Source organism: Cebus imitator, unplaced genomic scaffold, assembly GCF_001604975.1.
Source record: "Cebus imitator isolate Cc_AM_T3 unplaced genomic scaffold, Cebus_imitator-1.0 Scaffold124, whole genome shotgun sequence".
NCBI classification, from domain to species: Eukaryota; Metazoa; Chordata; class Mammalia; order Primates; family Cebidae; genus Cebus; species Cebus imitator.
The window spans coordinates 2,389,004-2,402,334 of NW_016107439.1; positions in this window are offsets into that span (position 1 = coordinate 2,389,004).

Consider the following 13,331-nt stretch of genomic DNA (forward strand, 5'->3'; position numbering starts at 1 on the left):
ATAATCCCTTAAAAAAAATAAAAATAGAACTATCATATGACCCACCAATCCTTCTTCTGGGAAAGAAAATCACCAGCTGATATCTGTCGCTTGCTGCATTTCCATGTTGTTTATTGCAGCACGATTCATAGTAGCCAAGCTACGAAAACAACCAAGTGTCCATTGATAGAAGATGAATAAAGAGATTATAGTTTATATGTACAATGAAATATTACTCAGCTGTTGTAAAGTAGATCCTGTCATTTAACATGGATGAACCTAGAGATCATTGTGGTAGGTGAAATAAGTCAGACAAAAAAATACTGCATGATCTCATTTATGTGTGGAATTTTAAAAGTACATGAATATAGAGAAACAGAGTAGAATGATGGTGACCAGGTGTGGAGTGAGAGAATGGGGTTATGAAGGTCAAAGGATACAAAGTTGTAGTTATGTAGCGTGAATAAGCCTACAGATCTAATGTACGGTATGCAGGATATAGTTATGAATATTGTATTATATACTGGAAATTTGCTGGAAACATATTTAGGTACTTTACCCACCCCCCACCCCCCTCCCCCTCCACATACATACATACACAAGGTAGTTACTATGTAAGATTATGTGTATGTTAATTTTCTTGACTAGTAACCACTTTACTAAAATATACATCAACACATCACATTATACACCTTAAATTTGTACAATGTTTAAAAAGATAATACATTAAAATTTCTTTTTAAGTATTTTAATCATCTGTTGCAGATTATATTTTCCAAAATGGCTACCACACCACACAATTCCCATCCCACATGCTCTTCAATGTGACCTTGCAAGTCCCCATTCAGAGGTAGAATCTATTTCTCCCTCCCTTTTCATCTGGGTGGGCCTTGCGACTCCTTTGACCTCTAGAATATGGGAGAAGTGATGCTGGCCAGTGCTAGGCATAGCCCTTAGCTGAGCTGGTAGCTTCCACTTCACTATGCTAATGGAGACTGCAGGTCTTGCTGTGGTTTTATAATCCAGGTGTCCTGTAATTCCCGGGTGAGTTTGCAAATTACTCGGGCTGTCAGTAGTGATGTTGTTTCATCACTTGTTTAGATTTTACTTGCCCTGGAATTCTACATGTACATAGCACCATGTTTGCAGTTTTCTGCCCCTGCAGTCTCTTTTCTTGAAATGTAATCCCCAGGATCAGAGTTGGGGCCTGGTGGGAGGTGATTGGATCATGGGGACAGATTTCTCATGAATGGTTTAGCACCATCCCCAAGGTGCTGTCCTCTCAATAGTGAGTTCTTCTAAGATGTGGTTGTTTAAAAGGTGTGACTCCTCCCGCCCCGCTCTTGCTCCTGCTCTTGCTATGGGATACATGGGTTCCCTTTTGCCTTCTGCCGTGAGTAGAAGCTTCCTGAGGCCTCACCAGAAGCCAAGCAGAAATGCCCAGAGTCATCCTTTACAGCCTGCAGAATCATGCACCAATTAAACCTCTTTTCTTTATTAATTACCCAGTCGCAGATTTTTTTTTTAGACAGAGTCTCGCTCTGTCACCCATGCTGGATACAGTGGCATGATCTGGGGTCTCTGCAACCTCTGTCTCCTGGGTTCAAGCAATTCTCCTATCTCCCTAGCAGCTGGGACTATAAGCGCCTGCCACCATATCCAGCTAATTATTGTATTTTTAGTAGAGATGGAGTTTCACTTTGTTGGTCAGGCTGGCCTCGAACTCCTGATCTCAAGTGATCCGCCTACCTTGGCCTCTCAAAGAGCTGGGATTACAGGCATGAGCCACCATGCCCGGCCGCAGGTATTTCTTTATACCAATGCAAGAATGGCCTAACACAAGCTCCATGATGGCCATCAGCTGCGTATTCACCCTGCCTCTAACCCAGCTCTGCTAATTCACATCACTTTGTACCCCAATCCTTTTCTCTTTCTTTTCCCAAATTGTATTTTGTTCATTTGTGTGTTCATTTAATGAAGACGTTATTGAATTTCCCCATGAGCTAGGAACCATGAGTTCAAAAATGAGTAGGTCGTCAAATGCAGTGAGGAGTCTGCTCCCAAGGAGGGCCTGTAACCACCCTGGAGCCCTCCATGGCCCCACGGCCCCCACAACCAGGGCTGATTTATTTGCTGCCTTAACACAGTGATACTGTGGTGCTCTGGATCCTGGAAAATGGCTTTCCTTGATTATTAAACTTTGCCAATCGGAGCATTATTTGGTTTTAGAATTTTAGACCTGAAAGGGATCTTTTTATGAATGAAGAAACTGAGGCCCAGAAAGATCATAAAATGTCCATGAAACTCATGGTCTCTGTACTTTTGTCCTTGCCTTTTCTAACTTCAAAAGTGGTCTCAGAGCTTCTTATCTACTGTCAGTGCTAAGGCAAACTTGAAAACAGAAGAATTTTTTCAAGGCTTTCAAATTTCTAGGCTTTCAGGTATATTTGACTTGTTTTTAAGTAGAGTAAAATGATATGTCATGGATGTACGGACTTTCTGTTTCCTTCACACTGAGCCCACCCCAGATGATCAGACTGAAGCCTTGTGAACTAACACCCAACACTTGTTTTTCATTCCTTTAAACAATATCCTGATCGCCTTCCCTGGACATGGGTCCCATGGACTCCATTCCCCATCTCCTCGGCTACTCCATTAGTTTAGTTATCATGTGTAAAGGTCATTAGAGTGACCTCACAGACACCCTCCCCCCCATTACAGGAGCTGTCACTGACAAAGGATGCAAGTGACTGCCCTCTGAAAGCCACCCCTGCATTTGCAGCAAGCCACCTTTCCCGGGCAGCTCCTGGCCAGTGACGGAGTGACGGAGTGCCGCAAGATCCCAGGACAGGCTTGTTCCTGAGAGCTGGGATTACTCTGACAGCTGATTTTGGCCCAAGTACGTTTCCACCTAACCTTTCCTCCTCTCCTTCACTGGTGTCAGGTCAGATGGCAGTCTGACCGCTCTCCAGCCTTCCTTAGCCCCCACGCATGTTGCTCACACAGGTTTTCTCCTAATCAAGTCCTTGCTTCTTTAATTTGGTCTTGGCGTCTGTTGCTTGTGGGACCTCGAATAACCCCACTGGTGGTGTCAAGGTCACAGGTTGGATCCATCCCCCAATCGCTGCAGAGAGTAACTTCATTTTCATTACCTTGGGTTTGTGCACAGACAGACCCTAGTTTCTAGTTCTCGCTCTGTCCCCATTTCCATCATACCAGTAGAATCGTAAGGCTATCTGATGAGGAGCTATTTTTGCTATTTTGTGAAATTCTGCGGGATCATTTCCAGGGGAGGACAATGGTGCTGACCAGAGAAGTCAGCCACGTGAGCAGGGGTGAGGAGGGTTGGTGGTATACAAATTCTACAGAATGGGGTGGTTTGCAGAAGAGGGGATCCAGGGCAGGGAGAAACAGCAGCAACCAGTTTGTAAAGTTGGACTTTGAGATAACTGGCACCTTCACACAGATCTGTGGTAAGCCCTGGCATGTGGTTCCTTACTCCTTTATCCTGGAGAAGATGCTATCTTGAGATGAATTGAAAGTAGAACAGGGGCCTCACAGACCTCCTAGCCTCAAATTCAGACAAGTTGGTGTGTGCAGCGGCCCCTAGGGGGCACAGATGAGGAGGGGACATACCTAGCACAGCTGCTGTCTCCTCTGCCAAACCCCCGCAGCCACATGGCATTGAGGAGTAAGCATCCCAGGGGACACTGGGCTTGGTGCCACGCTCACGCAGTCATCACAGCTGCTGCGGGTTGATGGGCGGGTGGCCAGAACCTGAACAGTGTTGGTCCAGGTGCAGCCTAATCACTTAGAAGGACTGGCCACGCCGGTGAGACACAGTGAGAGTCACCCAATGTAGGGGTGCAGGTATATCCAGGGAAGAACTTGTCAAAGCTGCCTTTCCAGGCCACTTCCTGGGCAGACTCAGCGAAAGTGGGAGAGGGGTGGACCGTGCCACTTTAGGGGGACAGCCTCAACTGGAAGGACCAGTCTGGCCACCTGGGCTGATGGCTGGCACTGATATGGCAAAGACTCAAATGACGGCATCACAAACAAGGAACTTAGAGATTCCTGGTCTGCTTAATAACACGTCTCTTAACTCCTTAACCTCCATATTCATGAAACTCAGTGGAATTGATCCAAATACAAAATGCAAACCTTTTCTCAGATATTTTCCTTTCTTTCCTTCTTTCTTTCTTTTTCTTTCCTTCCTTCCTTCATTCCTTGTTTCTCTTTTTCTTTCTCTTTCTTTCCTTCCTTCCTTTTCTTTCTTTCTTTCCTTCTTTCTTTCTTTTTCTCTTTTTCTTTCTTTCTTTCCTTTCCCTCCCTTCCTTCCTTCCCCCCTTCCCTCCTTTCCCCCTTCCTTCCTTCCCCCCTTCCTTTTCCCTCCCTCCCTTCTTCCTTCCTTTCCTCCTTCTTCTTTCTTTCTTTCTTTCTACATGGAGTCTTGCTCTGTCACCCAGGCTGAAGTGCAGTGGCACAATCTCAGCTCAATGCAACCTCCGCCTCCTGGGTTCAAATGATTCTCCTGCCTCAGCCTCCTGAGTAGCTGGGATTACAGGTACCCACAACCTTCCTTCCTTCCTTTCTTTCTTTCTCTTTCTTTCTTTCTCGTCTTTCTTTCTTTCTTTCTTTCTTTCTTTCTTTCTTTCTTTCTTTCTTTCTTTCTTTCTTCCTTCCTTCCTTCCTTCCTTCCTTTCTTTCTTCTTTCTCGTTCTTTCTTCTCCCTCCTCTCTTTCTCTTTTTCTTTCTTTGACAGAATCTGCTGTATCACCCAGGCTGGAGTGCAGTGGTGTGATCTTGGCTCACTGAAACCTCTGCCTCCCAGGTTCGAGAGATTCTCCTGCTTCAGCCTCCTGAGTAAGCTGGAATTACAGGCATCTGCCACCACACCCAGCTAATTTTTGTATTTTTAATAGAGATGGAGTTTTGACATGTTGGCCTCAAATGATCCACCCACCTTGGCCTCCCAAAGTGCTGGGATTACAGGCGTGAGCCACCGTGCCTGGCAGTCTCAGACACGATCATATCCCTGCTCCCTCAGGTTTACTTTGGTCCTGTGATTACAGTTAAAGACATTTCCAAATCAGGATCAGTTGAGCTATCCAGAGATGGTGGACTCCAGAGAGGGTTCATGATCATAATTCCCCACACTCTCAAAATACCCAGAGGAGAGTAGCGGGGAAAGTATTCATTGCTCTGTGATAATCGAAATTTTGGTCTGGAAGCTCAGCATCCACACTGACCCTGGGAGGAGATGGTTGCTCGTGGGGCCAGAGTTACCCGCCATGGACATGGACAAGCCCTCCCTCCACCTTAGCTGACTCCACATCTGCCGCTCCACCTCGAGGTGGCTGATGGCCACAAGAAGTCTAATCCTGTTTATTCCAGGCAACTCATCTCAGATTAGTGACAAGTGTCCATGAGGAATTCAGCTCTAAAAAGAGAGGTCGGCCTGGGGGCTCACACCTATAATCCTAGCATTTAAGGAGGCTGAGGTGGGTGGATCACGAGGTCAGGGGTTCGAGACCAGCCTGACCAATATGGTAAAACACTGACTCTACTAAAAATACAAAAATTAGCCGGACGTGGTGGTACACACCTGCAGTGCCAGCTACTCAGGAGGCTGAGACAGGAGCATCGCTTAAACCAAGGAGACAGAGGTTGCAGTGAGCCGAGATCCCGCCACTGCACTCCAGCCTGGGCAACAGAGCGTGACTCTGTCTCACAAAAGAAAAGTCACCCATCCAGCTTAACGTCCAAGTTAAAAAGGGGTGTCTTTCATGTGCTCTTGATTTGAGAAAAACCAGATGAATTTCCCTTCACTGAGACCCTGCTGTTGGAATCAGACCAAGAGTCCTTCTCCCCAGTAATAGTGAGTGGTTTTCATGACATTCTCTTTCTTGTGTTCTCGAATTTAGGAGAACTAAAAGGATGAGCTCCTTGGCCATAATCCGTGTTTTTGAGGGCCTGCCCTTTATTGGAGTTCATGGGAAGAAAAACACTCCCCACCTAGAAAGTTGGCTTCCCTGCACTTCTTGCACCTGAGGAGGTCAGCAACACACTCCCCTCTTGCTTTTGCCTGTCCTACTCTATTCCCTACTAGGACATTTTTTGTGTGCATGTGTCCTGGAGTCATTTTATGTTACTAGTTATTATGAAGTTTCAACTTCTTTGGGAAAAAGTTTGAAGAATTGGGGCTCCTAGAGGACACGGTACTCTATTAGCAAAAAAACAGCAAGTGCGTGGAGGGTTGATGTGAGGAAAATAGTCATTTATCCACTGAGTACTGAATATATAAAAATACAATTAACAGGGATTTAAATAATAGAACACTTTGAAAGCTTATGGTATTGGGGAAAGTGGCATTTTTAAAAAGGTTACTGAGCTGCCAACTCTACCTTAAAAGAGTTTTAAATTCTTCTAAATATCTACAGATGTTACTGTCACCTGCAGAGCACAGATCTTTTTCAAGTTCTTCCCAAGATGCCAGCCAGCCGTGACTGTGGGCATGAAACTGAGACCATATCTGAAATATACATAGTCTTTCTACCCACTCAGAGCAGCTGCCTCTACATTTGTGCAAATTCTAAAGCTGTAAGAGGTTTGGGTTTTCTTGGGTGACATATATAGAACCTGAAAGCGTGCTTCAGTCTCGGATCCCCTGAGCCTCCTTCTCTGCCTGGCCCTTCGTGGCTAAGAGCCAAGACAAGACTGTGGGGGGCATGGGAAGATCATGGGCTCAATGGTCAAGTGGCACTGTTACAGGAAAGGGGTCCCGATCCAGACCCCAAGAGAGGGTTCTTGGATCTCGTGCAAGAAAGAGTTCAGGGTGAGTCCATAGAGTAAAGTGAAAGCAAGTTTATTAAGAAAGTAAAAGAATAAAAGAATGGCTACTCCATAGACAGGGCAGACCCAAGGACTGCTGGTTGCCCATTTATGGTTATTTCTTGATTATATGCTAAATAAGCATTGGATGATTCAGGCCTCCCCTTTTTAGACCAGATAGGGTAACTTCCTGATGTTGCCATGGCATTTATAAACCATTATGGTGCTAATGGGAGTGTAGCAGTGAGGACGACCAGAGGTCACTCTCATTGCCATCTTGGTTTTGGTCAGTTTTAGCCGGCTTCTGACTGCAACCTGTTTTATCAGCAAAGTCTTTATGACCTGTGTCTTGTGGCCAGCCTCCTATCTCATCCTGTGACTTAGAACGCCATAACTGTCTGGGAATGCAGCCCAATAGGGCTCAGCCTGATTTTACCCGCCCCCTATTCAAGAAGGAATTGCCCTGGTTCATGTGCCTCTCAAATGTTAGCTCTGCAAACTCTGGCAAGTTCTTGATAATAACTTGGAGCCTTAAAATTGGAAAAAAACAAGCGGGCCTGCTGTCTCACGTAACCACATCTGTAACACTCCTCTGTTAAGTAATTTCTACCTTGCACTTTAATTGTTTGTCCTTAACTCTGGGGACGTTGATTCTAAGTTCCTCAAACACAGAGATTCTTTCCATCTTTGTCATATTGAAGGTACTTAATAAGTCTGCTATATGAATGAGTGAATGAATTCATGTCTTCATTATTGTGAATTATTGTGAAAATTAGATATGATAAAGTTACTTCCCTTCCCAAAGTGTACAGGCTTTGATTCTCAATAAAATGAAGAAATGACTCAAGATTTAATTTGACAATGTGTAATCTCTCCCTTCCTCCATTCCTTGCCTTGGCTTACATTCATCTTTAGGTCTCTTAATATTATTTTTCAAAGACCTCCTGTGTTTATTCCAGGCACCAGGCTAAGTCCTGCGATTATATGGAAAGTCACATTCCTTTCCTTGCTGTCTATAGAGAAAACAGTCTTTAAAAATTACAGTCAGGGCCAGGCACAGTGGCTCACACCTACAGTCCTACCATTTTGGGAGGCCAAGGTGGGAGGATTGCTTGGGCTCGGAAGTTCAAGACCAGCCTGGGCAACATGGCAAGACCCCATCTCTACAAAAATTAGCTGGGCATGGTGGTCCATGCCTGTAGTCTTAGGTACTTGGGAGGCTGAGGTGGAGAATCCCTTGATCACAAGGAGGTCAAGGCTGCAGTAAGCTGTGATTGTGGCCACTGCACTCCAGCCTGGGCAACATAGCAAGACCCTGTCTCCAAAAAATAAAAAATTATAGTCAGTCAAATAACTGCTGAAGTAGAGTATGTCAAGAGTGCAGAACACGCATCACTCTCTGCTTTGGGAAGTCAGGAAGGTTCTGTAAAGGAGATAGTGTCTGAGCTGAGCCCTGCAGATGGAGGAATTCCTCAGGCTAAAGGAGGAATAATCCTGCCTGGGACTGAGTCTCAAGTCTGCTCATAACCAGCCAGCCATGCTGGACAAGTTATTTTACCATGCAGAGACTCAGTCTCTTCACTTGCTTGTAGTTAGCTCATGGGATTTTTTTTTTTTTTTTTTTTTTTTTGGCCAGGATTCAGAACATGGGCAAAGAGCATAACATCAATCCAGGCAACAGTTCAGCACATGTTAGGATGGTGCGACAATGGTACAACAAATGTTACAAATAACTGTAAACATGTCCAGCCTGGTCGTTACGGAACCACAGACACTCAGGTTTGGGGAGTACCCAAGGGGGACCCCTTTTTCTCACCTAGGTTCAGGATAATTTGAGAAAATTTAAAAAGAGTAATTATGGATGCCAAAATATCACCTTTGAAATGGCAATGGCTAAATTGGAGAACAAGGTTAGAACAAGGGAAACAGAGCTGGAAGGCACTCAGACCGGGCAGATGTGGGCATGGCAGCCTCCTAGACAGAAGCCTGCCCTGGAGAGTCTCAGCGTGTGGAGCCACAAAGCAAAGCTCTGGCTCACTTTCAAGACAGAAAAGGAAGGTGCAAATTCAAGTTTGCTCAAAGCAAAGCTCTGGCTCACTTTCAAGACAGAAAAGGAAGGTACAAATTCAAGTTTGCCCTGCTGTTCATTTCCATTTTCCCAGTCAAGGACTCCCAGGGGCAGAGCGAATGAAGGGTAGAACATGGCCAGTATGTGCTTAGAAAACCAGTTCCCTGTGAAAATGGAGGCGAGGGAAGTGTACCCCTCTAACATGGTGTCACTGGCAGGAGGCGGCATTCTGTACTTGGAAAGGATCAGAGATATGGATAAACTTTGAAGGCAGGTAGGAGCCAGATCATAAAGAGCCTCACAGGCCAGGCAAGGCAAAAAAGCTGAGGGTGAATGAGTCCTGAAAGGACAGAGGGACTGATGAGGAATATCAATCAATAGTTGCCAAGGAGGGTGACCAGTGCAGCCAGCACTGCAAAGCATACACAGGTGGTGGCACTCATCTCCAGGCTTGTGGAAAAGAAGGTTGGCAACATGGTTTTGTCAAGTCCTTAGGAAGCTGAAGATGCCGGCTAGATGGACCTAAAGTGAAGCCAGTAAGGAACAGATATTCCTAGGCAGCCTCCTGGAGTCCAGGAACCAGACAGTACAGTTCATTCAGAAAGAAGGTAAAATTTGAAGAAGAAAATGAAAAATTTGAATGGATAAGAAAATATAGTAGAGAATTGAATTCTCATATTTCTTTTGAAATGGGAGATTTGGGGGTGATAACAAGATCCAAAGGGTGGCCCTGAGAATGGGTGACTCAATAGAAGTAGAGGGGAATGTCATTGTCATTATAGTAAAGGGAAGTCAGGGATGCCGGAGGGGTCAGCTACAAGAATGTGGAAGCCTTAAGATGAAGTCAAACTTAACAAGGAGAAGAGACATTTTAAATCTGGTATACGGACCTGGATGAATTAAAGTGGCCATGTATGAAGGATTCAAGAAAGAAACAAAGACATGGAAACCATCAAAATAGCAACAACCTCCACCAAAAAATTGCTTGAGAATAATCCACTCTGTGTATGCAAGAATGGAGATCATAGAAACATAAAAAAATGTATACTTGTCATAAGGTGAAGGTCTTATAACCATTATAAAGACAGTAACAATGAAGTCCTTCTTTTTCCTACTAAAGAAGAATGTGCTGGCCACAGATCTGTGTGGTAAACTTTCACAAAATGTGCATGTTAATTTCCCTGAGATACTCTCTCTCTCCCCAGAAGCACACAAACCAGAGAAGTGTTTCCTCCTAAACTGTAGATCCACAGGTTACCCTAGAAGCTCATCTGCAAAGCAGGCAACACACAGGTTGTGAGTCTGGGAGAGAAATGGAATCTCTTCCATATACACAGCACCAGATGGCATCTATCACATCAGCTGATGTTTGTGATTATTACTATTATTTCTCATAATTGCCCTTGTGGGATCTGCTCATCTGCATTATGCTAAGCACATATAATTAGCCAATAAAAGATGTGGAGCTGGGCCAGTTTTAAAAAATAATTATGGCAAATATGATCGAATGTAACGTAATAAGCAAGTCCAAATCATAATGTTAAATACCTTCAGAAGATAGCCAAAGAGGCTTTTTCTAGAGATGACTTTTATTAAAGTCAAATGGACTATGTCCATTTTAGTTGTGGCATTCAGTCATCTTAGACAACTCTGGAAATATATTGTGGGAAAAAATAGGAAGCAAAACAGGGGCAACGTAATTCAGCTGAATGACAAGGCACAGTCTTCACCGCAGGTTCACTGCCAGGAGGAGTCCTTGAGAATGCCAGCCTTCATTGTGGGGATCTACAAGGAAAGAGCTTTGAAGACAGACCTCCTTCCCGCTTATTTCCCTGTCAAAATATATAAAGGAATTCAAACTAATCAAAAAGCCGAAGTGAGCTGGCTAGTTAACTAAGACAGGCCCAACTATGAGTTCAGAAAGCTTTCTAATGCTTTCCATGTGCCTATCCAAAGAACAAAGTTTCCAGGACATGTTGACTGCAAGGAAGGCTTGCTCCTAAAGAGAAAGATCATATGGTTGCCAAAATGGCATATCCTGGAAATTTAGCTCAACACTGAAAGCTATGGCCATGTATAAGAAATTACCCCATGCCTAAGATGATGAGTTTCTTTTTCATAAACTGTTTAATCATCATGAGAAAAGTAGTCAACCGGCATGTGAGGACATGAGGCAGTCAGCCCTTGAGGTTTCCGAAGCCCTTTACAATCTCACCCATCCAAATTTAGAAACCAGTGGATCCTCTTCGCCCCAGCAAGGTGGCTATGTCATTGCCATATAGTCCTCTTCTCCCCCACCACACACATGTTCCTCCCCAACAGACATCTGCTATGATCATTCCTGTTTCACCCATGAGGCTGCCCTCTCTGAAATGGTCTGTGCCCTCTCACCATCTCTCCAAACGCTTCAAGACCCAATTCAATTCCTTTCTTCACGAAATACTCCCCAATGGCACCAGCCAACACCAATATTTTCACTTCCTGATCAGCCCTTTTTTCTCTCTCACTTACTATCCAACTAGAGATAGAAAATGGAACCAGGTGACTTGTACCTGTAATCCTCGCACTTTGGGAGGCCAAGGCAGGAGGATCACTTGAGGTCAGTAGTTCAAGACCAGCCTGGGCAACATAGTGAGACCTCATCTCTACAAAAAATTTAAAAACTAGCTGGGCATGGGGCACATGCCTGTGGTCCCAGCTACTTGAGAGCCTGAAGTAGGAGGATCACTTGAGCCCAGGAGGTCGAGGCTGTAGTGAGCTGTGATGGTACCACTACACTATAGCTTGGATGACGAAGGAAGAGAGAAAGAAAGAAAGAAAGAAAGACAGAGAGAGAGAGAGAAAGAAGGAAGGAAGGAAGGAAGGAAGGAAGGAAGGAAGGAAGGAAGGAAGGAAGGAAAGAAGGGAGGGAAAAAGGAAGGAAGGAAGGAAGGAAAGAAGGAAGGGAGGGAGGGAGGAAGGGGAAAGAAAGAAAGAGAAAGAAAGAAAGAGAAAGAAGGAAGGAAGGAAGGAAAGAAGGAAGGAAGGAAGGAAGGAAGGAAGGAAGGAAGGAAGGAAGGAAGGAAGGAAGGGAGGGAGGGAGGAAGGGGAAAGAAAGAAAGAGAAAGAAGGAAGGAAGGAAAGAAAGAAAGAGAGAGAGAAAGAAAGAAAGAAAGAGAAAGAAAGAAGGAAGGAAGGAAGGAAAGGAAAGAAAGAAAGAGAGAGAGAGAAAGAAAGAGAAAGAAAGAAATAAAGAGGGGGTGGAGGGAGGGAAGGAAAGAAAAAAGAAAAGAAAAGAAAAGGGATTGATCTTGAGGGTTAATAGCAACTGCTAGTGTGCCTGGAGTAATAGCTTCAAGATTCCAAAGTTCCTTCTGAGCTGAAAAGCGCCATGGCTCTTTAGCAATGACAGTGAAAATGGTATGCGGGGAGGTAATGGAGCCCTATGTGGCCAGGATTTGCCAAGCCTAGTCTAAACCATTCTTCTTAGCAGTGGCTTATAATGAAACTTAATTTTCGAATGTCTCCTATTATCCAAATGTATGCAGTTCCATGTTCTTATGACCATTCAGATTAAATATTCAGATTTTAAAATGACAGACTGTAGAAAGATGTCATAGAGAGTTACAACTGGTCATTCTTGAGGGGGTCCCTCAAGCTGGGCTTCCATCTTGGAATTGGTTTGATAAGCTCTCAAAAGATGATTTCAAGTATGCACCCAGGGGTGATGGATTTCCTGGTATGTTTTCTCATAAATATATTTATGGATTTATATATATATATATATATATGTATATACCATATATGGATTTATATATTATATGCTACATATGTATATTATATATAGTATATACGTATTTAAATATATGCTATATATGTACATTATAGTATATAATATTTAAATATTATAGCATTTAATATAGTAGTATATATTTAAATATTATATACTATATATAATGTATAGTATATGTATAGTATTAAATACATATATAGTATATATTTAAATACATATATAAAGTATATAACATATATACAATATCTATATTTACATATATGTACTATATTTATGTACTATATGTATATGCACACACAATGTATAGACTAGATTACTAATAATTTGCAAATGCAGACAGCCTTTATCAGAAACTACACTCCCCAGGGCTACTTCTGCAAGTTTCTATTTCTCCTTCTGAATAATGAATAAGAAGGAGCATGTGTCCAAGAAGTGTCCCAGTGAGCATGAAATCAGGATCCTCCCTCCTTTCTTTCCAGTGCTGAAAAGGTGGGCCCTGGTTAAAAACTGCTCCGCCACCGACTGGAGGAGCTTGTCCTCAGGCAGCTTCTCAGTCTCACTAGGTCTTGGTTTTCCCAGCTGTAGAATGCAAATAGCAATGATACCTGACATGGGGTTGTTGTAAAAGTGCTTAGTACAGTAAGTAGCACCTGGTAAACACAATGTTTGGTTTTCATGATT